Source organism: Chionomys nivalis, chromosome 19, assembly GCF_950005125.1.
Source record: "Chionomys nivalis chromosome 19, mChiNiv1.1, whole genome shotgun sequence".
NCBI classification, from domain to species: Eukaryota; Metazoa; Chordata; class Mammalia; order Rodentia; family Cricetidae; genus Chionomys; species Chionomys nivalis.
In genome coordinates, this window is record NC_080104.1 from 12,997,949 (window position 1) to 13,024,256 (window position 26,308).

Below are 26,308 nucleotides of genomic sequence, written 5' to 3' on the forward strand. Positions count from 1 at the left end.
ACTCCGCCTTCGCTTGGTGTGTTGTTATAGGCACAGATGTGAGTCCCAGGGCACCTGCAAAAGTTCCCAGGGTCTTGAATCCTAGAGCAAGACAATAACAGAGATGCTTATTAAGAAGGGAAGAGCCAGGGTGGAGAGATGGCTCAGTGGCTTAAGAGCGCTGACTGCTCTTCTAGAGGACTCTGGTTCGATTCCCAGATCAACAGCGCTTCATAAATGTCTGTACTGTAGTTCCAGTGAGAAGGGCTTGGAGTTGAGGGCTCCCTAGGCTGCGGGCAAGCCCTTAACTATGGCTGCATTTGTTAGAGATGGTCTCCTGGGTTCTGGAAGGCCCCAGAAAGTTCTACCGGGTTTGTGTTCCTCAGATCTTTTCAAACCACGTTGCAGAACTGCCAGCATTTTCCACATTAAGGACAAATCAAAAGAGATTTTTTCCCCCCTCAGAAAGGGTAAGTTAGTGGACAGGAATGAGGGCCAATCAGATTCGTACAAAAATAGAGGAAATTAATTTTTAAAGAGCCCAACCAAACACCCTGTAATTTCTAGTGATTTCCTTTCAGGGAACCTGTGACCGCTGTCACTATAAACAAAGCAGAGAATAAATAAATAAAAAGGGAAAGAAAGTTGTGCTTTCCTCCCTGCCTCCCTGATGGATGGTTTACAGAGGCCCAGGATAAGAGGCAACCTCTAATCTTTCCCAGATGGTGCCCGCTGGGCCCCAGCGCTGGTGTTTCCCCCACGCGCCTCTGCCCGGCCTGCCAGACCCTCGGACCGTGTCAGGGGCTGGACCCTCATCCCTGGGTTTTCGGCCACAGCCAGATGCAGCCAGCGGTCGGGCTCGTTGACACAGGAGGACCCCGTGACCACCATGGAAATGAGCGGCTGGAGCCAATGCCTCTCACTTTCCCAGCATGGCTGGGTTCCTGGTGGCTGGCTCTGCCTCTCACTCCGGGACCACCAAGGCACAACTCCCACCCAGGATCCCCTTCGTCAGCAGTGCCCGTGGCCATGCCCCGGAGGCCTGCTGAGTCTTGATTTCAGGGGGGCGAGACCCTGGCTGTGCATATACACTCCTAACTCAAGAGAAGCCTTTGCTTTTCCTGTGCTAGCCCCACGGGCGGGCATCTGGACCATTCCGGATCCTTAGCAACCCCAGAACCTTCCTGACCAAAGCAAGGGCTCTATTCTGAAGTCCCTATCTCAGTCAGTCTTTGGGAGACTAGATTGGGTGCCCTCAGATGTTGTCAGTGACCCTTCTGTCAGGACTGTCTTCAACCTGTGTTACTATCCATACCAGCTCGTCAGAGCCACACGTGCCTCCAGATGACCACAGAGTGTCCTCTGTCTCCTTTTCGGAACCCTAGAACGAAGCCTACCATGTTTGGTTCCACAGTGGAGACTTGGCAGAAAGGAGAAGGTACCTGTTACCAGATTCCTCCGCCCCTTCCTTCTGCTTCATCCCCTCTCCTCCCCCTCCTTCTCTCCTTCTCCCTGTTCTTTTTCTTCTACGCAGAGTCTGGCGTATCCCAGGCTAGCCTCAAACTCACTCTTTAGCAGAGGATGACCTTGTGCTTCTTGCTTTGATCTGGAGCACTGGGATGTCAGATGCGAGCGACTGCATTAATAACCCAGTGCTGCGGATGGAACCCAGGGCTTCAGGCATGCTAGGCAAGAACCTTACCTACGGAGCTACCTTCCCAGTCCCAGATTCCAGCTTCCATTCCCACCATCTTTAGCTTCTCATCTGACCAGTGTTGGACCATTTTGGAGACATAGGTCCATTTACCAGTCTTTGTGGTACAGGAGGAGACGGGAGCCTTTCTCTTTAAGGACCTTCAAAGTAATTTTGTCCCCGTTGAATCTCTTTTACAAAACAAATATCATGATGAGATGAACTAAATGAATCCGAAACAGATGGGTAAAACTTCTCTGAAATACACAAAATTTCAACCCAGAGGGAAAAGGTGGGGGCAGAATGCATTTGGGGTTTTCATAAAAGAGGGGCTGAGCCGTTTGACTGATGGGAGCCGCTCATCTGGGAGGCTCGGGGCCAGTGCCGAGGAACTGGGAGGCCTCTGGGGACACAGTTATCAAGAGCATGGGGCCGCTATTGGGTTTCTGAAGCACAGCTTCTGAAAACAAGCCCTTCTAATTGACAGGAGACCTTCTCCTAACCACTCGCCTGGAGTGCAAGGCCCCATGGAAGATGGAAATTATTTTGGAGATAACCAGTTGCTGGCTTTGGCATCCAGTCTGTAACAGCTTGATGTGTGTGTGGAGGCCCTGATTGGTGGGGCTGGAGCGTGCTGAGCCCGGGAGGCAGACACATCAGTGGTTTCGACAAGAATGTGAAAATCCAGTACTTTGTGACGAAGTTGCTTCAGGGCAGGCTGAGCTCACAAATCCGTTACAGATTTCTCTGAAATATGCAGGACTTCCACGCAGACCAGAGCCGTATGTATTCCACATGTATCAAACCCTGGAAACTGAGGAACTGAAGGTGATGATGGGTCCCAGTGTGGGCTCTGGGCTGCTCCTTGCTCTTCCTCGGCAGCGCTGGTCCATAGCTGCTGGGTGGGGGCAGCGGGCAGAGGGAGCAGATGGGCAGAGGCAGCCAGCACAGCGGCAAGACTTCTCAGTTCCCCAGAAGAGAGGCCATGGCCTTGTTCATGGAGCTGAGAGGTCTCCCAAAGATGCCAATCCACCTAACCATGTATCACAAAGGTGCTGTTTCCTAGGCTTCCTAACTTCGGGGTCCCCACCAGTGACATGACAATAAAAACACCATTCTGTATTTCTCGCTCAGGGAAAGCTTTCTCAATGCCCGTGTTCCGCTAAGGACCCTCTCGCCTCAAGTCAGACTGCCTGTTCAGTTTCACAAGCTGCCACTGTCCCAAGTGGAGGAACTTCATGGGTGTCAAGTCTCAGCTCCTCTTGCCTTGCTCGCAGGCAAGGGACAGGTCCCATCTCCCTTCTTTTCCTCATCTGTAAGGTGAAGGGGACAGAGATAGAAATTTAACCAGAGAAGGTAAGTCACATGACTGGCTGGAGCGTAGCGTTTCTCACAAACAGTGGATGAATTAGCTCAGGTTGAATCCGACACCTCAGACCCAGAGTAGACACAGGAACCAAATGAAGCAGCCATCTACCATAGGGAAGGGAGCTTCTTAGCTTCGCTCTTCTCCCAGGCCCAGGTTTTATTTTCATTAATTTTTCTTCAGGTTTTATTTTCATTAATTTTTCTCCAATATTCTATTTGCTGGGCTTTTGGAAAAATCTTTGGTCTGATGAATAACAATCTTTAAAAAAAAAAATAGCATTTGGGTTTGTTTTGGCTCTTAGGGAGCAGCTTGGGCTGGGTTGGAGCTGATAGTTTGGCTCTGTCCAGAGCCTGGCCTCAGTAGCTATCTTCTGTGTTGCTCATCAGGGTGAGCAGGACCAGTGGTACCAGCCTTCAGCACACTTGCAGGTACCGAGAGTGCCCAGGCCTTGGACTCTATGTCAAAAGCTACTTGAAAACCGTAGGCTGCAGGCCTCTCAAAACACTGCAGGGTTAGAGTTTTGTCTCACACTGTAGGACCCTGTCCTTGTTACACGGATTAGGGACATTTTGTCTTTTGTGTTTTGTATGTAAGCAATGTGACTGTTATCAGAAAAGCCACAGGCACAGAAAAGCCTGCAGCAGAGTTCAATCTCAACCTGAACGTCTGGCAGAGGCTTGTTCTAAGTTTATGTCCGTTGAGGACTCATTTCCAGCCTCAGAGGCAGCAAACACACAGAACACGCTGGCCTCTCCCACCATAGGATGTCACTTCAGAAAAGGTCTCGGCCACCCACTGCAGTATCACTTCAGGTAATAAATACCCCTTCAGGAAATGCTGGAGTCACTCAATGTGTACTTCAGAAAAACACTGGTCTCATCCACTGCAGCATTACTTTAATAATATTACTTCAAAAAATGTTGAGCTCATTCACTAAAATACTACTTTAGGCTTGTTTTCTCCACTGCTGTAGGCTGGGGAGCACACATAAATTCTCAACAGACCCAATAACACATAAGACCACTGGATTTACCTTGGGGACTCCTAACTTCTGATTCCCACTCCAACCCCCCAGAACTCATTCAGCCTTGGGAAGGCAGACGTGTCATTGATGATATCCCTTAAGTCTGCAAATCAATGGAAGCCTGTCACTCAAACATCCTTTTTGGTGCCCCAATACTGAATGGGGATTTAGGTTCCTAACCCTGAGCACTTAGCAAACAAGTGTGCTGCGATTCTCTTTACAATGCTAATTAGTCCCCCCTGGCACCCCAGTTTCCTCATTTGGCACCAAGGGAAGCCCATTAATTGTAAGAACCCAAATCTACTGTTCTCACTTGCACGCACCTACAGATGTCCTGCAACTGTTTCTTGGATGTGTCCCTGTGCACCAAACCCACAGCCCCAGGAGACACTGGTCCCCTTCTTTTGAATTTGGGGCTGCTGAAGAGTCTTAGCAGTGTGCTCTTCCAGACCTTGCTAGGTAAGTGCCTCTTTCTGTTTCTCCTCCGTCTTCCCACTCCTTAAGACTTCACAGGTAACAAGCCAGAGTGGGGAAAACGTTCAAACACTATACTCACTGGGACTACCCCTGACCATGGTGTCTTCTTGATTGGTTCCCCTTGGCCTCGTTAGCTGCCTGTGCATCCCTCTGCCTCTCACTCATTCCTTTGTCCACACCCATCTGCAATGCCTGCTACACACGCTTCTGGACACATTCATGCAAGCTCCAATTCCAAGCGAGGGGCCCTCTGTTTCTCCTAAGAGAAACAGTGTCACCGGATAAATGAAAATATCATAATCTGATCATGGCTCATACTTGATAAATTCAACTTATGAGGCGGACTTAAACCAGGCACACAAATTCACAAGGACTAAGCACATCCGTCTGTGAAGTCCTCCGCAGACGGTGGACAATTTGCCAAAACACCGCCAACTTCGTCACATCATCTGCTTGCTGGCTTTCTCCATTTATCTGTCTTTGTCATTATTTGAGAATTAGCCTGGACCAATGGAGGCCCCGCCTGCCTTTGGTCGGCCTGACAACCTGGCCAAAGCTGTGTTTTATCACCTAGTCTCAGACAGTAGTTCACACAGCACGAGAAGGCTTCCATCACCCTTGAGGGGTTGTCTTTGTCTTCAGTTTTAGTTTGGGGTCTGACTTGAGGGATGGGGCTCTGTAGACCCTGGGACACAGTGGTGTCTTCCCTTGTGTCTCCTTTAGCCACAAAATTGTCCCAGTGTCTCGTCCTAGTAAAGCTGTAGCAAGCCGTCCACGTGATCTCATGATGCCTAGGGCCCTGTGTCCAGGGGTAAGACAAGATTGTCTTCAAAGGCAGCTGATAATGCTCTTTCCATCCCTGTGGGTACTGAGACCCTACAACCCCTCCCTTTGCACGGGCTGATCTTGTTGCGTGTGCTATTCTAGAACTTCTGAGCCCAGGCATCCAGAGAACTGGAAGCTTCGACTACTGCGGAGCCTTGAGACGTCTCGTATAGGACAGACCACCCTACTGGAGTAATATGTCCCCAAAGTTCTTGTTTATTCCAGCCGTAGCAGCCCAACAGTGAAGGGTTTGAATGAGACTTTAAAAATATTCCGCCTTGGTCCAACCTTCAGACTGTGGAATCGTGAACAACGACGTGGTTCTTGCTTTGAACAATAATATTGTTACTAAGCCGTAGATAACTGATAAACTGCCAGCAGCAGGTGGATTTCTCTGGGAGTTTGCACCATTGGCTTGAACCTCACTGTAAGATGTGAACAAATTTGCATAAAGAACTCAGTAGTCTTTGGGAAAATTAAGATGGGAACCCCACCGTTGTTTCTAGTGATGTCAAGAGACAGGGTTAACTTCAAAGCCCGGGCTACAGGTGACAGACATAAGGGCTCAGTGAATCTTCTGAAATAAAGGCAGCGGGTGCCCTGATGGGGCTCATGATGACCACAGAGCTGTGTATAAAGGCGGGACTTCCTAACTTCCTCCTGAGCTAGGAGATCGGTGAGAGCGATCATTTGGGTTCGTAACTCAAGAAAACAACAGTAAAAGGAAGTGTGGGCTGCAAGAAAATCTCAGTAGACTGAAGCCTCCGGGAGTCTGCTCTGCGACGCTTGGGGGTGTGGACACTTCAACTCCTGGGTCCGCTGTTATCACCTTTTCCAATCTCTCTCTTACAAAGTCGATATCGCATCTAGAAGAGAGAAAAAAACAGACAAACAAAAACAACAACAAAACAAGGGGCAAAATATTAAACAGCACCAGAAACCGTAAGAAATGCCCCTGTTCACAGGCAATGCTGTTCTCTCTTATCAAGCCCATACGGTGTGTGGCGAGCACAGAGGAATAATTTTTAGCATATGAGGAAAATTGTTCATAACGTCTCCCACAATCTAGTGTCTGAAAACAACCCTTGCCCTTCCCGAATACATGAATGGTTAAACCATTGATTTTCCTAAAATACTATACTCCCCAAAGAAAATTGATTTCATTTTCTTTTTCTCTCAAAAATCAACAAATCAGAACGCAAGTCCACCTTGCTGAACTTGAACTCCAAACGTGTGCTTACGGGAAGCGGGGTTGACAGTCCAGAGACTTGAGGGGCCATTAGCAGTCACCCACACCCATTACCTTGTCTCTCTGGATTTCCTTCCATGACATTGTCCCAACACTCTTTACAAAGAGAACTGACAGATGGATTCTGAAATTTGCATGTAGATCCTTCTTGATAGTCAAAATGCTTCAAGATGTGCCTGGGAGGCCTGGGAGGCCCAGGAGGCCTAGAGGAGGCCTAGAGGAGGCCTGGGAGGAGGCCTGGGAGGCCTGGAAGGAGGCCTGGGAGGCCTGGAAGGAGGCCTGGGAGGAGGTTTAGGAGGAGGCCTGGGAGGAGGTCTGGGAGGAGGTCTGGGAGGACTGGAAGAAGGCCTGGGAGGAGGTCTGGGAGGCCTGGGAGGCCTGGAAGGAGGCCTGGGAGGAGGTCTGGGAGGCCTGGGAGGACTGGAAGAAGGCCTGGGAGGAGGTCTGGGAGGCCTGGGAGGCCTGGAAGGAGACCTGGGAGGAGGCCTAGGAGGTCTGGGAGGAGGTCTGGGAGGAGATCTGGGAGGAGGCCTAGGAGGCCTGGAGAAGGCCTAAGAGGAGGCCTGGGAGGAGGCCTGGAGGCTTGGGTTGTAGACTTCTGGGGTACTGCAGAGCCCGAGTGTTTCAGCCTCATTTTTCCTCCATGGTGGTTTGGTACCTGCAGGGTGGTCTGCAGTTAGCGACCCCCTCCCTCCTCTGAAGCAAAATCTCCAAGGGACCACAGGAGACAATGCAGGAGCATTGGACGCCAAGGCTCCAAGACGTGGAGACAGGAATCAAAGGTGTAGAAGGTGGAACGTGTTAGCACAGTGGGTTCGCAGGTCTTGGCCTGTGACTCATGACAAGGCTGGGGTCCATCTACTGACTGAGAAAGAAAATGAAGTAAAGAAGAAGCATTTCCTCATGGGGTCATTCTGTCTTGTCATAGTCACACAGTGAGCTCTTCACATCATCCTGTCTCCTCACCAATCTGTCAGGTACCTGTGGAGGCCAGAAGAAGGTGCTAGATCCCCTGGAGGTGGAGTTGTGAGCTCACAGCATGGACGTTGGGAACTGGACTCTGGTCTTCCGCAAGAGCAGTGAGTGTTCTTAGCTGTCTCCCTGGTCCCTCAAATGTAGTCTTTATCATCTATAACACAGTTGCGGATTTTTGATTATATTTGCATATGTGAAGTTAGACTTTCGTACAGTAGCTGTATTGTGTTGGTTTTTGTCGCTGTGATGAAGCGCCATGGCCAAAAGCAGCGTGAGGAAAAAAGGGTTTATTTCAGCTTACCGCTCCAGAGGAGTAGAGTCCAGAATGCAGACCGTCGGGGAAACGACAGCGGCAGCAGGGGCAGAAAGTGGAAAGGACACATTTAATACACACACACACCACACACACCACACACACACACACACCACACACACCACACACACATACACACCACACACACCACACCACACACACACACCACACACACACCACACACAAACCCATACACATACACACCACACACACCACACCACACACACACACCACACCACACCACACACACCACACACACCCCCCCACACACACACCACATACACCACACACACACACCACACCACCACACACACACACCACACACACCACACACACACCACACACACCACACAGAGAGAGACAGAGACAGAGAGACAGAGAGATACAGAGACAGACAGAGATAGAGACAGAGAGACAGAGAGAGACAGAGAGAGATAGAGAGACAGAGACAGAGAGACAGAGAGAGAGACAGACAGAGACAGACAGAGATAGATAGAGAGACAGAGACAGAGAGACAGACAGAAATAGAGACAGAGAGAGAGAAAGAGAGAAGGAGGGGGGAGACTGGCTATAAACCCTCAAAGCCCTCCCCTAGTGATGTCCTTCCTCCAGCAGGACTCTGTCTCCTAAAGGTTCCATAACTCCCCAAACAGCACTACCAACTGGGGACCAGGTGTCTACAGGAGCCAGTGTGGGGTATTTCTTGCTCAGACACTACATATGTGTATAGGAGGCAGAGTCCGCTCCATTGTTAATTTGGTGTCATAAGTGATCGCCACGTAAGTCCTTTGAGTCATGAGACAGTCTCACGAGAGTGACAGGTGGTGCATACCAGAAGAACCAGCAGATGGCCGGGTGGAGGCTCTACAGATCGAGCAGATTAACTGGAGTGGCTTCCTCCGGTGACACCGCTTCGTCATGAGACACCAGAAGAAGAACAGCTGACAGAAACGGGAGGCTGTGACTGCCTTTCTCAGGGACCTTTTGGCAATGTGTGCACTTTCAGACTTATTTCCCAGGTCAATGCAGAGGAGAAGATGTGATTCCCACCTATTTGGATAGTGTTACGTTTAGAGTGTGCTTTCCAGGTGTGGCCATCAGCGATGTCTTTCCAGCTGAACTACTCAACAGATTTGTCTTTTAGCGACTTCACTCTGTCTGCTTCTGTGCCTCTCTCTCTCTCTCTCTCTCTCTCTCTCTCTCTCTCTGTGTGTGTGTGTGTGTGTGTGCGAGTGTGTGTGCACGTGCACACACACATAGAGACCAGTAGACAGTCTTGGTGTTACTCAGTTACTGTCCATGTTTTTTGAGACAAGATCTCTCATAGGCCTAGGCTATGCTGACAGACCACGGAGCCCCAGGAATCCAATCCATGTTTCTTGCCTTCCACTGCTGGAGTTACAAGTAATACATAACCACAATCCGTTTTTCATGTGGGTCTGGGGTCTTATTCAGCTCCCTGTGCTTGCAAAACAAGTACTTTGCCAATTTTGCCATCTCCATAGCCGCCTAGAAGTTACTTTCATTAATTAATCAATAACCTGTAGTCTCAGTGTGTTGGAACCTCTGGTTGGACTGGAAGCAATCTCTGGAATATTGCAAAGACTTGGTACTTTGGATTAAGATAGCTCTTTGAGAATTAGGTCTATTTATGGGGTCTATTGAGAGAAGTAAAGTGAGCCCCACTGTCAGAGAGAGGATAGGCAACTTTGTCTGTAGCTCAGAGAGGCCCCATTTTCTAAAACAGGTGTCTGACACCTAGCGGGGTTCATGAGAAGCCATCTTAAATAATGTCTGTCTTTGGTGCAGGTGTGGGGGTATTTCTTAGAGCCTTAATGCTAATGATGGAAATTTAAAAACTATTTTTTGTTTGTGTTTTTATTTGGTGATTTGAATGAGGACCATCTCCCATCGGGTTGTGTGTTTGAACACGTGGCTCCCGGTAGGTGGTGCTGTTTGGTGCGGGCTTCCTGAAGCCAAAATGAACCTTTTCCCTCATAAATGGCTTCTGGTCATGGTATTTCATTACGGCAACAGAACACTAATGAACACTGTGTGTGCACAGGTGAAGGTCAGAGTTGACTTTGGGTATCTTCTTCCACTGCCCACTTTATCTCTAAGACAGTCTTTGCACTGACCATGGGCTTCTGGTTGGCCCTAGGGTCCACTTGTCTCTGTTGGCTGCAGCACTGGGGTTCCAGGCATGCATCCTTATACCCTTCTTTACTTGAGGACCGAGTATCAGAGCTCAGGTCCTTATGCGTTCACAGCAAGCCATCCCTCGGTGAGCCCCTAGTGATGGAAAACTTTAACTGAGAAAACTGTACCCGGTTTGGTACCCTCAGAATTTGGTGGAGATGAGAGCAGCCATGAGTACAGGGTTGAGCCCTTTCCACTTTCAAATAGCAAGTCCCTGGGAGATCCTCTTTGCAAGTGCTGAGTAGACCGAATCTCCTTAGTGGACAAGACGAAGGTGCCGCCATAGCTCCTCTGGAGTCTGGTATAGCTTTGCTCTCTTTTCCTGCACCGTTTCTTGGATGTGGCTTAAAGGAGTTTATTATGTTAGCATTTGCTTAGGTTCCTTATCCACCAAAAATCAGAGTCAAGAATGGGCCCTCCAAACAATATTTCAAAAGGGCTTCAACCCCAACCCCATTCACACCAGCCTTTCATAAGTGAAGGGACCAATCACAGCAGTCCTTCATGCATGACACATGTAAATACACACACATATGCGCACAAAGTTCCTCACCTGAACACACATGCACACACATGTGCACATCCTTATACACCTGAATATACATGCATGAATACACACACACAGGAACACGCACACAAGACACATTTGTACATACATATACACACATGAACACACATGTACACACCCTGCCACACCTTAACACATATGCACACATGCACACACATACCCCTCCTTCCTTAGTACCCCTGGGGGAGGTAGATCCCCCTCTAATGTGTTTGAAAATCATAACTATATTTTGGTATAGGTGCTTTCCCTTATAATCTTAAGTGTTTTATGTTATGCGTTTAAAACATTATTCTGGAAGGGGGTCCCAGGACTTTTCAAGGCAGCCAGAAGGGTGTGCGGTGAGGAGACCTGCTCAAGGGTAGGGACGCAGTGTGACCTGGGAGAAACATTCCCATTCTAGTGCCACACACACTGTTCAGCTTTAAAAGGAAACAAACAGTGGAACAGAATACCATCTTTCTGGGGAGGGGTTGGGATTAAACGTTAGATGCATTTTGTGCATGTAGCTCCATAACTTTAGGGTCCACCCCTGGTGCTATTCTCTGTGAGGGAGAGATATGACCCTTGAGAACACAGACGTGCCAAGCAAGGTCCGTGTCTGCCCTCGGGTGTGCGGAAGAGCAAAGCCCGGTTCCCGCTATCGATGGAGAAGGTTGTGTGGACAAAACTGAGAGGGAGAGAACTGGAGTTCAGGTCGGACCTCTGCTGAATAATGGCAGCTTCAAATTTGCCATTGGCCTAGATGTTCCTGAGGAGGCAGCCAGCAAAGACAGAGGCCGCCGAGTGCAGACGGAGGGGAAGAGAAAGGGGGCCTCAACTCTTTTGCCCACATCTCTCTTCTGGACTGAAGTGGGGAGGAGGAGGAACTGAGATGGAAGCAGTGACAAGATACCATGACCAGAGGCAGCTTAGGAAAGGGGTTTGTGAGCGTGTGGATTCTGCTGCAGGTGGCCTGGCAGGAAGCTGACCGATGACAGAAACAGGGAGTGAACGGAAGTAGGCGAGGCTATTAACCTTAAAGCCACACCCAGTGATGTATTACTTCTGCATCTCCTAAGGGTTCTATCAACTTCCCCCAAACTGTGGCACCAACTGAAGACCAAGTGTTCAAATATCTATGGGGGGCACTTCTCATTCAAGCCACCGCGTAAGCTGAACCACAACGGACCCCACCATGGATGGCGCTCACCATACCTCCCACCTTGTCAGACAGGACCCTCTCATACTGTGCCCAAATCTATCCTTCTTCCCTTAAGCGGTTTCAATCAGACATTTTGTCAGAGCCGTGAGAAAAGTTATTATCATAAACAACCACACAGTGTCTCAGAAGGGGTCCTGGTGCTTCAGCTCGGAGTGACGCTGTGCCCTCTGGTTCTTGCAAACACCTGGCAGGTTAGGAATGAGGGCAGAGACAGATGAACGCCTTCACCCCGTTTGTTTCAGCTCAGTTTCAGGGGCCTCGGTCTCTAGGATCCAGGAGCTGTGTCTGAAAGTAGGCTTCAGTGGGGACCAGCTCGGATCCTTCTGTGGACTCCATGTCCTTACGGCTGCTTCTGTAAGAAAGAGAGACCTCAGCAGAGAGAGAACATTGGTAACCAGCATGCCCTTGGGCACTCTGTGTGGTATCGCTGCAGGTCTTGACAGCTCCCAGATCTTCGTCATCTTCCCTTCCCCGTGAGCCAGAAGCGCTGTTGCCTACTGGTCCTGTGTTCTATGCTCTTCCTATTGGGTCTGGACAACTGCGTCCTATCTATTCCTTCACCCCTGGGTGGGGTAGGGCTAACAGAGAGCCCTCTGTCACCCTCTAAAATGTGGTAGCAATTCTGAGCATGGTGCTGGACAAGAGCTCCAGGCCCCTAGAAACTTTTTACAGTTCGGGAAAGCAAACATGTGGTCTCAGGCCTTTGCTGAACAGCGCCCACAAGGTTAGCTTGCCTTCCAGAGCCAGTCAGAGGAGTGCGGCCCAGAATCCTCAGGGAGAGCTTGGTGACTTAGGAGGATAACAAGAGGAATCTTCTAGTAGCTGACTCCTCACTGAGTGATGTAGCCAGGCTTCCCTGGGTCAGCAAATCAGCTCCTTCATGAGGGATCACAGAGTTGCCTAGCAACAGTCCACAAGGGTTGGGGACCCACATACTGTTTATTATTCAGTTGGGCATCTCTCCAGGACTGCTGTGTGCTGGCAGCTGAGGAGACATCTGGATAACCGCTTGATGGATGTGTACAAAAGAGCACGGCTGTAAGAGGGGTCCAGGTTCTGTGCCAGCAGAGACCCTGGGAGGAGAAAGATGCCTGGGGTTCCCAAATAGAGCCCTGGTGCCAGGAGAGTGAACACAAAAGTCCACAGGTGAGGGCACAGGTGAGGGCACAGCCAGTGTTGAACACTAAATTGAAAATAGCTCCGAGACAGAGGTTGTGGGAAGCAGATAATGAGCAAGAACTAGGCAGGCTACATGTTATCACATGTAGCTTGGGACAGACCGGCAGAGGCCAGAGACCAGCCTTTAGAGCAGGTGCACAGCTGGAGGGCCAGGGTGCACAGCTGGAGGGCCAGGGTGCACAGCTGGAGGGCCAGGGTGCACAGCTGGAGGGCCTGCTAGAGGTTAAGCCCTGGGTGTGGAGAAGGAGGAGAAGACGCAGAGATCAGTAGGTCAGGCACACAGGACTCCGGAGGTGCCTCTAGTTTTGACTGGTATGGAAAAGAGGTCACAGTTGAGGTTTGGGGGGCATTCATTGCAACCTTACTTATACACTCCCCTCAGGAGGAGATAAGTCACACGGGGAAATGCAGGCAGCAAAGGCAAACTGGAGGAGTCGACGTTAGTATTCATGACCTTGACAAATCATTGGGTCTTCGCTGGAAGGTCACAGTGTGATGGACTGAGATTTTGTTTTGCAAAGGAAAGAATGGATATGTGTGTAAATTTCAGAGTAAATCCTGCACACATGAGGCAGTAAGGATCCTCTTAGCATGGTGGGATCCTGCGAGGGAGTTTATTTTATTTCGTTTTCATATACTGCAAGTTGATTTGCTGTGTATATCATTGTTTATATTAGTTTTAATGTTTGATAAAGCAAACTTCTTTTGAAATTTTGCTTATTTCATGTGTGCGCATCCATGCATCCATGCGCCCTGGCATGTCTGTGGAGGCCAGAGGATAACTGTGGAGAGTCAATCTTACCTTCTACCATGTGGGTCTCTGGGACCGCTCAGGTCATAAGGCTCGGGTGCAAGTGCCCTTACTGGCTGAGCCGTTCTGCTGGCCCCCACAAGGTTCTTCTATCTAAGGATTCACCACGCTACCTTGGCACATGTTGCCTGGTGCTCACTCTGTGCCAGGTTCTGTTCCGAGTCCTTTCCATGGATGAACTGTTGTTCCCTTCAGGAGAACTCAGATGGTCGAGGGCTGGGCAGGCATCTGTGTTTGCAGAGCTGCTGTGTGGCATCTGGCATCGGAGGCCTAGCCACCTGATTTCAGGGTCTGTGCTCTTAACCACCGCAGGGCACCGCGGCTCCCCTGGGAGGAAGGGGGTTCTTCTGTGACTGAAGCGCTCAGGGGAGGAGATGCGCGTGCTCTCACGCCTGGTAGGAGGGGTGACATGATGCCTGCAGTTAGTGAATGAATGAATGAGGGAGTGAATGAATGAATGCAAGGGAAAATCCCTCCTTTGTCTCTCAGGATCTGAAACAACACCCCACTTCTTTTTGCTAGACTCGAATGTTACCATTGTGAACAAAAGTTCCCAGGAAAAAGCTACACATTCAAACTGAACCTTGTGTATAGGTTTGAGTGTTGCAAGTCCAGGGCCAAATTATCCTGGATCATCTTTAGCCCTCTTAAGAGTCGTTGATAGCTCTCCTACCCAACAGGTTAGTGACCATTTGGAACATACAAACAGAATATTAACTTTCCTTTGGAATGTATTAACTTAGCAGACCATTGGCTTCTACCAACCCAGAAGCTAGAGGGTCATCAGACAGCATGTAGCCGAGGCTTGTCCCATTTGCTGCCAAAGTGCCTCTCTGAGGTTCCCACCAGAGTAGTTGAAAAGCGTATTCATTTAAAACTTTCTTTCTCTTGTTGGGCAGTGGTGGCACACGCCTTTAATCCCAGAACTGGGGAGGCAGAGGCAGGTGGATCTCTGTGAGTTTGAGGCCAGCCTAGTCTATAAGAGCTAGTTCCAGGATGAACAGGCTCCAAAGCTACAGAGAAACCCTGTCTCGAAAAACCAAACCAAACCAAACCAAACCAAACAAAAAACAACTTTCTTTGTCCTGTTACTGGAGAAACTTCACGAATCTGGTTTAATGTTGACATCATAAAGGAATTCAAGAAACCTTCCCCTACCTCGAGAGCAGGTGGCTTGATTCCCTCACCTCCCCTGCTGAGAAACCTGTCCTATCTCTAGGTTCCCAGGAGAGTGCAGGGTGGCCCTGGGTATATCACGACTCTCCTCCAGCAGCTATGATAGACAGTAGTGGCCTTCAGTGAACCACATCTCCCAGAATTCACACTTTGGTGGTCCCTCCCACATTAACTCTGGGATTGGATGCGTGGTTTCCTTTAACCAATGGGACATTAGCAAGCACGGCACAAGCAGGATCTTGGCAAATGTTTACAGTGTAGACTTGTCTTTTTAGAATATTGTTTCTTAGAACCCACCAATCCAGCTGGATCACTAGATAATGGGAAACACTGGAAGCAGGCACCGAAGGAGGCCATTTTGGACATTCCTCTAGTTCCAACCAAACTCCCAAGTGGAGGTAGACACTAAATGAGCCCAGCTAACCCACTCAGCTGAGCCCAGTCGACTCACAGCTTCTTGAGGAAGAAGAACCCGTCACCGTTTTGAGTCAGTACGTTCTGGGTGGCTTATTTGGCAGACACAAGTCTTGAGACAGGATGGCCATAGTGAAAATGAAGGTTGAGAATCCAGGCTGAGCAGGACAGTGGGCATCTCCTCTGTTACTCTTCATCTTCTTGCCTTAGGACAGGGTGTCTCGGTGAACCCAAAGCTCCCCATTTGACTAAGATGACTGACCAGTGGACTTTGGGGATCTGCCTGTCTCTGTTCAATGCTGGAGTTACAGACATGAACTTTTGATGGGGACAGCAGGCTGGGGACATTATGCCCCTTCTAGATCCTGTCCTTGGAGACCAGCTGCAAATTCAAATGATTCAATTATGAATGTGAGTGTCAGCCACACCCAATCTAAGGGAGATGCCACATCTCCCAAGGTCCCCCGATGCTAACAGCCACACCCAATCTAAGGGAGATGCCACATCTCCCAAGGTCCCCCGATGCTAACAGCCACACCCAATCTAAGGGAGATGCCACAGCTCCCAAGGTCCCCCGATGCTAACAGCCACACCCAATCTAAGGGAGATGCCACATCTCCCAAGGTCCCTCGATGCTAACAGCCACACCCAATCTAAGGGAGATGCCACAGCTCCCAAGGTCCCCCGATGCTAACAGCCACACCCAATCTAAGGAAGATGCCACAGCTCCCAAGGTCCCCCCGATGCTAACAGCCACACCCAATCTAAGGGAGTTGCCATAGCTCCCAAGGTCCCCCTGATGCTAACAGTCACACCCAATCTAAGTGAGATGTTACAGCTCCCAAGGTCCATCTGATGCTAACAGCCACACCCAATCTAAGGGAGATGCCACAGCTCCCAAGGCCCCCCTGATGTTAACAGTCACACCCAATCTAAGTGAGATGTTACAGCTCCCAAGGTCCTCCTGATGCTAACAGCCACATCTAATCTAAGCGAGATGCCACACCTCCCGGGGTTTCCCTCTGATGCTAAGCCCCTGACTTTGAGAGCTAAAATCTCGGGGGAGGATAGCTCAGGGACCTGGGATATCCCCCTTTCAGTGAAATCATTACCTCCCACCCCAAACTGATCCCAAATAAGAAGGGACATTGTCTCAAAACAAGATAGAAGGTGAGGACTGACCCCCAAGGTTGTCCTCTGACCTCCACATGTGCCATGGCCCGTGAACACCCATAGTTAAACACACACACACACACCTTACATACGCAAAGATTTTTTTTTTAATTTCAATTAAGTCGGGCTGTGGTGGCACACACGCCTTTAATCCCAGCACTATGGAGGCAGAGGCAGGCGGATCTCTTCGAGTTCGAGGCCAGCCTCGTCTACAGAGCTAGTTCAGGACAAACTCTAAAAGCTACAGAGAAACCCTGTCTCGAAAAACAAAACAAAAATTTCAATTGTAGCATGAATAATAAAAACCTAGAGGCAGAAATTGGGGTCCAACCCAAAATCCAGAAAAGCAAAGCAGCCAAGTCACTAGAGAAGTCTTACCTCAACCAAGTGGGTAACAACAGCTAAGAATGCTAAGCCTTTCTCTCCTCCCGTTTTATATTCCCTCCAGTGCTGGGATTAATCCCTAGGATCTGGATTAAAGGTGTGAGGCACTACCACCTGGATTTGTTTCTACATTGATCCTGTGTAAAACAGGGTGGTCTTGAACTCACAGAGATCCTTCTGCCTCTGTCTCCCAATTCTGGGATTAAAGGTATGTGACCACTGCCTGGCCTCTAGTGGCTTAGTTTCACCTTCAGGTCTTCATACAAGCTTTATTTATTAAAAAACAAATAATGAACCACTACACTCAATGCGCACTCTTTGCATCAGGTTGGTGAGGAAGCAAAGCACATCTGGCTCATCTTAAGCTCGGTCGGCACTCCATGACCTCTATGCGGCATCGCTATGTAGACACCACACTCTCTCAGCTCTACTGAGCTTCCTCCTGGGCTGGTCAGGAGCCATCTGACTGCTGGCAGCGGCATCATTTCCGAGGAGTACAGGTGGAACAGGGAGGTTACTTCGGTCTGGGGCACAGACAGTGGAGGATGCCAAAGGCACCCAGTCCTGCCCCAGGATGCCTCAGCCTCAGACAGAAACCCCTAAAGCAAAGGGTTGCTCTCTAGGAGGGCTGAGAGCAGGGGTCTGGACCCACTTCCTCCTGAGCAGCCGTGAAGAGGTCTGCATGCCCTTCGTAGATTCTTATTTGTGTTTTCTATGACTTTGGGCTCTGGTTCAGATGAATAAGACCTCTCAGTGTGGGAATGAACAGGAAGAAAGATGCATGAAGCCAACCTCGGCCAACCTGGGGCTTCTACCTCACAGTGGTCTTAAGATTGCTTCCTGTTTAGAAGGAAAGCCCCTTGAGGGTATATGTTCTCTTACCCTTCTAAGTATTTGATGTTCTGGGGAAGAAGACTTGGACCAAGGGAGGGAAAACCAGGCAGGAATGAAGAACGGTGTCAGTTGGGGTGTGGTGGCTGTCACGAGGAGGAGTTCCTCACATGGGGAATTGAGAGGAGAAAGAACTGTAAAGAGAGAGGCTGACAACAAAGAAGGACAGCGCCCACAGACAAGAACAGGGGTGCAGTGTGGATGGAGGGGTGACAACATTGAGGATGCCTGATCATCCCCCCTCTTCCCCAACCTGCTGTTCGCAAGGCTGCCCTGTCTGTCACACATGGACCTAATCCAGGTAGGCTGAGATTCTGCATCCCTCTGGCTAAGAGTTGTGCGCTGGATAATGAAGTCATTGTCGTTGTGGATTCCCAAAGAAAGCGAGAAAAAAAAAAGCCCTTCAAATGTGACTTCTGAGCAGCGTGGTGATGGGTGCCCCTCTTCCCCATGGCAGCCATGGGGGGTTCCTGGTGCAGTGAGGGGGGCAGGCAGAGGGGTAAGCATCAGTGGGCTGAGCTGTCAAAACACTTCAGGGCTGTGCAGATGATGTGCTCCTGCAGAGAACAGTCCAGAATAAGGCTGCGAAATGTGCTTCACACCCACACGAAAGCTCCCAGAGCCATTTGACAAGCACAGGCAAGCCGGGTGCGGTGAATCTGCCCGACTTTGAATCGCAGCGGCTTAGCGCGCATCCGATTTTGTATTTCATTGATCCCCCAGCCTCCCTGAGGAATAAAGGGAGTAAGGCATGGAGTCCGTTTGATGGAAGAGTTTGGCCAGGAGCCTGTGAAGATGAACGTGGTGATCCAAATGGTATCAGGAGCCTCTCTGGTCCCTGCTCACTGTCTGGGCCTCATCCCGGGGCTTCCGTGCTGTGGGCTCAGCCCTGAGCTGTCCTCCCACATTGTGACAAGGCTTTGATCATGTGAAACGCTGACTCTGATGTTATTTTTTCTTTCTTTTTATTTTAAAATTAGTCTTTGGTGTTGGAGGCATTTCTTTTTCCTTTTAAGTAAACAAATAGTAAATAAATGAACAATACTTTTGTGTGTGTGGGTGTCTGTCCTGCATGTATGTCTGTGTACCATGTGCATGCCTGGTGACCCAGAGGTCAGAAGAGGGCACGGTTCCCCTAGAACTGGAGTTAGAGGTTGTTGTGAGCCAAGATGCAGGTGCCTGGACTTAAACCCTGACCTTCTTTCTGGAAGAGCAGCCAGTGCCACTGAGCCACCTCTTCAGCCCACAACCTTGTCGTTTCCACAGGGCAGAACCACTTTTGGTTTCCTGAGGTCTGGCTTTCCATAAGCAGAGGAGGGAGTAGTGGTGGCCAGAAGGAATTCTTGGGTGGTGTTGGGGTGAAGGACCTTATGGGGTGGGGTCAGAGCTGTGGAGGCCCCAAAATACCTCTATTCCTTCAAGGTTATTGTGTTTCTACCTCAAACAGAGGTCCCACCTAGATTTGAAAGATCAGAGTTCTGCTCTTTCAAGGTTATTGCCAACAGGTGAGGCTGACGTCCAGCCCTTGTATTTCAAGGATAGAGAAGCAGATCTGTTTCCACCTCAGACAAAAGGGTGTGGTGCTGGCAGTTAGCACTTAGACAGGGTTTCCAGGTGGGCAGCACTCAGTGCAGAGCTGGGGTCTGGGCTTCCGTGAGCACCCTGACAGCCTCTGAGTCAGACACAGCAACAAAACTAAAAAGGACAGGCAGGGTCTCCAAGTCTGCTTGTTATCTGAGGGAGAGGTCAGAGCTGCCCGGACATCTCCTCCTGGTCGTGAGCAATGGCCCCTGGCTGTGGGAAGGCAGCTGACATGGAAGACTGCTTTGAGTGTCAACCTCAGTATTGAATCCAACAGGACACTTGCCCCAGCAAGGCAGCAGGGAGCTGAGGCCTGTCACCCACTGGGGACAGTGGAGTGTGTAGGAGTAGAGCGGGAAGCTTACGGAAGCCTTGAGACCTTTCTTGGGTGCATAAGGAGGCTTCTGTCGTGTTAAAAACTGAGCTTACCTGAGAGGGACACCACCCGTGCTCCGAGGGAGGCTCCTCCTTACTCTGCCCAGGGCACCAACTGGAAAGAGATGGGATTTATAGAAATATTACAGTCTGTGCTTGAGGATGTCACGTTTCGTAGTGAGGTGTAGTCTGGGGCTGTGGAGATGGCTCAGCCAGTAAAGGGCCTGTGAGGTGAGCTTAAGGAGTGGAGTTTGATCCCCAGAATGCAAGTGTGGGGCTGGGCATGGTGGTGCACTCAGGAGGTAGAGGCAGACAGATCTCTGTGAGTTTGAGGCCAGGCTAGTCTACTTAGAGAGATCTAGGCTGGCCAGGGCTATGTAGTGGAGACCCTGTTTCAAAAAGCAAACCAAAGCCGTGCGCGCGCCTGCGCGCGCGCGCACACACACACACACACATGCACGCACGCACACGCCCCTTTCCTCCTACACCTTTAAAAAAATGAAAACATATATATTGTGTTTTCCTTCTGAGAACAGACAGAGCCTGAGGCTGCTGGCAAGCATTTGAGGCTTTCTTTGGAGCAACATGAAGAATTAGGCAGAATTAGCATAGCAGTTGGTTACAGGTAACAGACAGGGCCGAGGGGTGTGAAAACCACTTGTTTTCCTAAGCAGATGAAACAGTCCAAACCCATCTTTCCTCCCTCTCCTTCTCCCCAGCTCAGTCAGCACACTTCTTCTTGGCCCCGGCCCAGGCGCTGGACTTGTGCAACATCCTCTGGACCTGTGCAACATCCTCTGGACCTGTGCAGCATCTTCTGGACCTGTGCAACATCCTCTGGACCTGTGCAGCATCCTCTGGCAGAAGCTTCACCCTGCAGTTAATAAGTATCATTTATTTATGTCAAGGCTGAGTTTTGTTCTTGCCCAGAAGTGTCTTAAATCACAGACTGCTTATGTCACTGGCAGCAAATGCTGATTCTGAGGCTCCTGAACTAGAAGTTTTGAAAATATTTAAAGCAGTATGTCTTTTAAGGGGCAAACCCTCTGGTCTGGAGGGAGGGAGGGAAGGAGGGAGGGAGGGAGTGGGTGCCATTCAATGCCAAGGGCTGAGGAAGGGCTCCTTAGTGTCAGGTTCAAGGAGCCCTTCCCTCCCTTGTCCAGGTAAAGCCTTCTGTGGAGCCTCAGTGAGCAGCAGCCGCTAACTGTCGGGGCCATTTGAAGTGACCCAGTACAAAGGCCGCAGAGAGATCCACTGAGGAACAACACAGGATAGGAGTTCTGTGTTCCCAGTGGAAACCTCCAGGCTTCTACCCCTCTGTAGGGTCTAGAGGTGCAGGCTGGGGTTGAAGATAACCCGGAGACAGTTGGTTTCCCGGCCTTCACTGTCCTGATGTTAATGCAGGATTCTTACAAGGGAGCACGGGTGAAAGACGATGTGGAGGGTGGTTCCCCAAGAGAAGCACCGCTTAGGTGGTGCAAAGTCAGAATAGGACCTAGGGTCCAGGGTGCCCAGGCTGCAGGGCCTGAAGTACTAAGAAGTAAGTCACTCAGGCTCCACAGGACAGAGGTCTTGCAGGTCGCTGTTTCTGCTCCATAAATCTGGGTTCTTGGGCTATGCTGGGTCGGGGGCCCCAGGCAGAGTGGAGGTTGAAGCAAAGGACAAGTTTGTGTGTCCTTTGTCCCATACTTGGGACATATTCTACAGAACCTTTTCTGTAATTCCCTCCTGTTCCCTCCTTCCCTCCTTCCCTCCTTCCCTCCTTCCCTCCTTCCCTCCTTCCCTCCTTCCCTCCCTCCCTCCCTCCCTCGCTCCCTCCCTCCTTCCCTCCCTTTGTTGTTTGGAGTTGTGGGTGGACTTTTTTTGTAGGGGTAGATTTTTTTTTAAAAAAAACAAAACAAAACCCCAGGGTCTCATCCTGCAGCTATGGTTTGGCATAGAACTCACAGTAACCTAGGCTGTCATTGAACTTGTAGCAATCCTCTTGCCTCAGCCTCCTGAGTGCTGGGATTATAGACGTACATCAGTTCTGTTTGCCTTTCTCTTTGGCAACCTTTCATCTTTCCCTGGCTGCTTCATGACTGAATGAGACCTGGTGGCCTGGTGACTTGCTGAGTCTCTGGCTTCCCTCCAAGTCCCAGACTCACACCTGGATTTTTGTAATAAGGAAGACCCATCCTTCTAGTAACCCTGCCCTGCTTGCCTGGGGTTGAGGGCTGGGGAACCTGCTGTGATGTCCTCCCTGTCAGCGTTTCTGTTGCTCCAAGGAAACACCATGACCAAAAAGCAAGTCGGGGAGGGCAGGGTTTATTTAGTTTATACTTCAGCATTGCTGTTCACCACCAAAGGAAGTCAGTGAGGACAGGAGCTCAAGCAGGGCAGGGTCCTGGAACAGGAGCTGATGCAGAGGCTGTGGAGGAGAGCTGCTTACCAGCTTGCTTCCTGTAGCTTGCCCAGCCTGCTTTCTTACAGAATCCGGGACCACCAGCTCAGGGATGGCACCACTCACCATGACCAGGCCCTCTGCCATTGATCACTAATTGAGAAAACGCCTTACAGCTGGATCTCATGGAGGCGTTTCCTCAACCGAAGCTCCTTCCTCTGTGCTGACTCCAGCTTGTGTCAAGTTGACACACAGAACCAGGCAGTCCAGGTCCCCAGCAGGGGCCATATTCAGGCGTGTCTCCTTTCTTCCCTTCTCTTCCTCCCGCAGTCAGAACTGCATTCCTCTGAGCCATCTTTAAAGTAAGAAAATTCAGTCTGGGGGTCTAGGGAGACTGGCCTGACCCACCTAACGAGCTGGTTGACCATCCTGACCAGTTCACGGGTGTGCTTCTAGTGATTCAATACACAGCCATCCATGAATATAAATGTGCTTTTATGTTCTCCCTGGTTTTTGAAAACAGAACACTAGGGTAATACATTTTTCTTTTTAATTAGCAATATTCTACTTTCTACTTTTATTGCTATACGAGGTCTATTCTATAGACAGGCCATAGTTTATTTTTGTAGTTGGGCAATTATTGCTATTTCCAATAACACTGTAATAGATGATCTTGACTATGTGCCACGTGGACCGAGGAGGGCCTGGTTAATTATAAGTTAATTAGATACTGCGTTTTAGTTTTGCCAATGTTGTTACAGTGACCAGAACTACCGGCTCAGGAACATGCAGGAAGCAGACAGCCCGGAAGCCAAGTAGGAAGGTGGAGGCTAGCCTCCTCTCCTCCCATCTCGTGGTCCCCGTTGGCACCCCTTCCTGGCAGAGCAGAACAGAAGCCAGTGGCAAAGCTGAGATTTGGCTTGCAGGGTCCAAATCAGGAGAGGAGATACGGAGTGGGGGTCAGTCATTTCTAACCGGCTGGACCCTGATACTTGAGAGTGGCCGTGGAAATGTGCTACCAAACCTATGGGGTTTGGCTAGCTGGACAGTTGACGGTTGAGAAACCGAACCTTAATGGGATTTTGCCACTCATTTTTCTTATCATCTAGGAGGTCAGCCATTTCTTTATGTTTGGGTGACATTTATAGGTATATTCTACAAACTTGTTTTTCTTAGGTCATTTTTTACCCCCCCCCCCCACATGTGTGTTCTTTGTCTCTTTTTTGGTGATATCTTAATGAAAGCAGCACAATGAGACACTCAAGAGGCCAACAGATTCAGACTGAACCCCTGAAATAGCTAACATGAAGATACACCAAACCACATACAAGGTAAGGAAAAGAAGCATGAGGTGGCTGAGCTGGGGAGATGGGTCTGGAAGCAAAAGCGTTCTCCGTGTAAGTGTGAAGAGAGGCCTTTCACGCCCATTTCGCAGGCAGGAAGACCTGAGGCTTCAGTGACTGGCCAGGCTATCAGAATACTGAGTTTGATCTTAGTCTTTCTGCTATGCCATTGTTGATTTTAGATACAGATTTTTCTTGCAGCCCTCCCTTTATTATAGCTTGCTTTCTCATTTGCCTACATAAGATATCCATCTCTCTACATTACAATATATTTTCTTAAGACATGTTTTTGATGACTTGCCAATCAATTTCCTGTCTGTGTTTCTAAAGCACCGTAAGTATTTATTTTTAAGCTGAAGCCCTGGGCACATGGCCACACATTTTCTTTACAGTAAGCTACTGTTTGTGACCTAATGGCTTGAGGGGCTGGGCAAATGGCCCAGTCAGTAAAGTGTTTGCCTTGCAAACACAAGGGCCCGAGTTCAACTCCCAGAACCCACAATACTCTAGACATGCTAGCACACATTAGCAATCCCAGCATTCGGAAGACAAAGACTGGCAGGCCCCTGGGCTCGCTGGACAGTCTAGCTAGCTGAGAATTAGTGATCTCCAGACCAGTGAGAGACCCTGTCTCAAGTACAGGGTTGGTGGGAGCCAAGGAAATGGTTCCACTGGTAAAAGGCTTGCGGTGAAGGCATGGGGCCCCGTGTTTGGATCTCCAGAGCACACATAAAGTTGAGTGTGGTGGAATACACATGTAACCCCAAGGCTCCTATGGAGATAGGAGGCAGAGACGGGAGATGCCCCCAGAAGCACGCAGCCCAGCTAGCCTGGTCGACGTGGCGGTAAACCAGCTAGAGACCCTGTCTTAGACAAGGTGGAAGTGGGCAGTGGGAGGGGGGGCTGAAACCTGAGACTGCCCTCTGTCCTTCACATGTGGGGAAAGGCAATGCACACCCAAACTCAAACACAAACATACACATAGCACACACACACACATACACACACACACATGCACAATTGTAGTCTTGAAGAATGGCTTTATTAGCAGGCTTTGGACATGCTCTGTAACTGCCTATAGAGAGCTGGGAACAATTCCTTCCTTCTCCTGCCCACCTCGGAACCTGTGTCTCCTCAGATCACCACAAATGCTAGATTTGCTCTCTCAAAACATTCCTGCTGGTCTGATGAATGGAAACCATCACCCCCTCCAGTTCTGGGTGAGCCTGGACTTTGTTCAGAAGAAATTTGGGGTCTTGGGGTCCTAAGTCTGCTTGTATTTGAACTTGGGTGTGCATCGTCATTCCCCTTGTGTGGAGGAAGGGCAGCCTTGACTGTCAGTCCTCCCTACCTTGTGTGAAACAGGGACTCTTGGTGGCCAGAATCGCTTCTGAATCTTGTATTGGTAATGAAAAGCTGCTGTCTCCCTAGACCCCTTCCATGACCAGCAGGAGACCCCCCAACACTCCTACTACCAGGTTCTCCCACAGGAAAGTCTCACGAATTAGCCCAGGGTGAAATGGCTGCAGTGTTACATGGGTTCCCCCTTGCATGATTTCCCTCTAATATAAGACAAAACAAATCACTGTGCTTCAAGGGTGGAGGGATTGAATCATCAGTACTGTCGAGTACATGGGACATGCATGAGATCTTTCCTGCAGTGAAGGAAAAGCAAAGGAAAGAGAAAAGGAAGCGGTTGCATTCCCCCACATCAGTGATCCCCAACCTTCCCAAAGCTGCGACCCTTGAATACAGTTCCTCATGTGGTGGTGACTCCAACCTTAAAACTATTTCCGTTGCTGCTTTGTAACTGTAATTTTCCTAGTGTTAACAATCATAATGCAAACATCTGATGTGCGGCCTCTATGAAAGGGTTGTTTGACTCCCAAAGGGGTTGTGAGCGGCAGGTTGAGAAACGCTGCCCTACACTGTGAAGGGCTGCTAAGTGAGGAGCTAAGAGACCAGAGAGCTTCAGAAGCGGAACCCTCCCTCCCCACGACAGTCACTCAAAGTTTTCTCCTCAGGACCTAGAATGTAGCTTAAGGTGTAGGGGCAGGAGAGGAACCAGAGAAGTAGCAGAAAGCCCAGGCTGCTTCTTACAGAATCTGGACCAGAGAACTGAAGTCTGATGCCCCTGGCAATACAGATGTGGGTAGCTACAGCAGTGACTGCATCAAGGACCCCCACTTCATGCTCAGACTCCAGCCTTTAGCATGGCTGACAACAAAGCCAGGAGCTGGTTTGCTGCCCCACGTGGTGGTGCTAACGTCTGCCAGCTGGAAAGCAGGCATCTCGGTGGCACGTGGGGCACAGGTTCCCCCTAACTTTCACCTTTTCCCTGGAGTGCTGGATGCATGTTTGGGGGCCTCACCAGTGGCACAAACAGGGCTCCAGACCCTCAGCAGAGGCCTATGGAGCCCGTGGCCAGTGGGCGTGAGCAGTGGGTGGCCATGGGGAAGGACTGGGACGAGTGTACCCTCAGAGCCTCTGCCCCTACCGCTGAGCCAGACATCTGGAAGCCACCCAGATATCTGCCAGTAGCTTCTAGGAGAGGGTGTTGACAAGACATTCCGTCTAGTACTATTCTTGGCTCCACAGACAACCGTGCACAATAGTCAAAGCCACCAGGCCACATCGCTTACTGTCTTGGCGACCTCCAACAAATTATTTAAACACTCAAATTCACTTTCCTCCCTTGTAAAAGACTGAATGCTCAAGTCATTGCA

At 49.8% G+C, this 26,308-nt stretch overlaps 1 protein-coding gene across 1 annotated transcript in view; it reads right to left on the bottom strand.

Moving 5' to 3' along the window:
• Positions 1-20,610: 20,610 nt before the first annotated feature.
• The window catches only part of Supt3h (SPT3 homolog, SAGA and STAGA complex component), a 411,458-nt gene continuing 405,760 nt past the window's right edge, over positions 20,611-26,308 (bottom strand). The window contains exon 14 of the transcript XR_009058766.1: positions 20,611-20,730. The gene's annotated coding sequence lies outside the window, so the exon portion shown is untranslated. The remainder of the gene's footprint in view (positions 20,731-26,308) is intronic.